The following is a 2,156-nucleotide window of genomic DNA, read 5'->3' as shown; positions in this document are numbered from 1 at the left end:
GGGGGGGGGGGAAGAAGAGAAAAGAGCATTTTAGGAATAACACTGTGAAATCTCAGGCGGTTAGGGGTGGGAAGGTGCGTTGGGGGAGCGCCTCTGGGAGCCTCTGCTCGCCATGGGAAGGGATTGCCCCCACATGTCCCAGGGTCGGCGGTGGGTGCTTGGCTCTGCATCCCGCCCGGCCCCGGCTCTCTGGCCGAGCCCTGTGCGCTCCTTTTGTTGCCTTTATTTTGTCGCCACGTTTCTCTCCTGCAAAGAGGAGATCGCAGGGGCGCTGCAGGCCGAAGGGAGGGGGTCGGCACTGCCCCACCAGCCGATTCCCATTTCGCTCCCCTCTCCCCTACGCGCCTCACCGGGACCCTGCGGAAGGGGAACCGCCGTCCGAGGCGAGGGGCGCGAACCCTGAAATTTTTCGGCCCCTTCCCAGAGGAGGGAAGTTTTTCCTTCTCTGTTTGGTTTGTTTCAATTTAAAGAGCGAGCGGCGGCACCTCCATCCCCGGCCCGCCGGGGCCCGGCCCCCAGGATGGCTCCGCTCCCACCCGGCTGTGGAGTGTCCCCACACCCGAGGTCTTGTCCTCTGTCCCCCCTCTCGCTCTGGCGAGGGCTGATGAGTGGACATTATGGGGAACCCCCAGCTAATCTCGTCCGGGTGGGGGAAAATTCCCACGGACTTTGCAAGGAGTGCAGCTGGAATGAAAGGCGATCGTGTGCCCCGCAGAAGGCTCTCTCTCACTGCTGAAGAGTGATTTGCGAGGGCGGGGGGTGAGCGGGGGCTCATCCATGGGCTTTCCGAGTGCTCTCCGCTCGCCTCCGTCGGCGGGGAAAAGTGAAGTATCTGGGAATTTTTGAGAGAGTGAAAGGAATCGCCGGTGTTGTTTCAAGCCGTTTCAAACCCGCGGTACTGACGAAAGAGGAATCTAATTTCACTTAAAAGCCGAGCTATAGCAGGGAAAACGAAATATGAATGAAATGGATAAAGACGCCCCCGAAAAGCGCTTCTCTGCCACCCTGCGTCATGGAGTCCGAGCCTCGGGGACCAGAAAGGATCGAGGGCGGGAGAAACACCACCAAACCGGCCAAGAGACAGATCCCAAGGCACCGACACGAAGTCTCCCATGGAGAGACTGACGGACAAACTCATTACACCCCTTGGGTCTCCCTGCCGACCTCTCATCGGGGAGATTGTATCCCTGGCAGGTTTCACGCTGCAGTGGCAGGGAGGGATGAATGTGGTTCACTCATGAACCTAATTCACCGGATCCCAGGGGAAGGGAAGCGGGCAGCCAGGGCGCTTGGGAAGCAGGAATCCCGCCTGCCCGCGGCCGGGAAAGGCCGCCGGGCTCCAGGCTGCTCGGTACCGGCTGCCCAGTGGGGCTGAGCCCCTTCCCGGGCCATCTCGGGGCGAATCCCGGTACCGTTCACCCGAGGATATCATTAGCATCCGAATGATGAGGAAGGATCGGAGAAGCGCGGACAAAACCCTGCCGCGAGCAAGTTTTGTCCCGTCCTGGATCTCAGCGTCACCTGTTGCTGCCACGGGCTTGCGGTGCCAATGTACATCTCATTTAAGAAATTTAAAAAGTGCGAATTGGTGCCGCACAGGACCAGGGGGGAGCGGGCACCAGCACACGCTGAGCCCGCATGGGCCGGCGCGTCCCGGAGCGACCTCCCCGGGGAAGGCACCGGCGGGCCCGTGGAAGGGTGTGGGGCGTGGGTTCCAGGCACCCGCTCCAAAATCTCGGCCTGAGCTGCTCCGCAGCCCTCCGGGCACAGGCAGGGGAAGCGCTGAGCCCGGAATCGCCGCCGGAACCGCTCCTGGTTCAAAGGAGAGGAGACCCCCTCGTTGCGGCCGAGAGAGAGATTCCCAGTGATGGACACGGCTGGGAATCTGCACAGAGTGGGAAAGCGGCCCTCGATGTGCCCCAGAAGAAGTGGGTGAAGCAGGAGAGACAGCGAGAGAAAATGGAGAAAAAAAAGAAAGGGAGAAAGATGAAAGGAAAGAGAAAGAGAGTGGAAGCAAAAGAAATAGAAAAATAAAAAGGAAAATCGTTAAACAGGGTAAGAGCAAAAGAGAGCAAAGAAAAATGAAATGGGAGAAAGACGAAAAAGAAGAGAGAGAGAGAAAAAAAACCCAAAATAAAATAGTTAAAGAAGGGAAA

The sequence above is a fragment of the Geospiza fortis genome, unplaced genomic scaffold (genome assembly GCF_000277835.1).
Source record: "Geospiza fortis unplaced genomic scaffold, GeoFor_1.0 scaffold333, whole genome shotgun sequence".
NCBI classification, from domain to species: Eukaryota; Metazoa; Chordata; class Aves; order Passeriformes; family Thraupidae; genus Geospiza; species Geospiza fortis.
Note: the sequence above shows the minus strand (reverse complement) of the source record.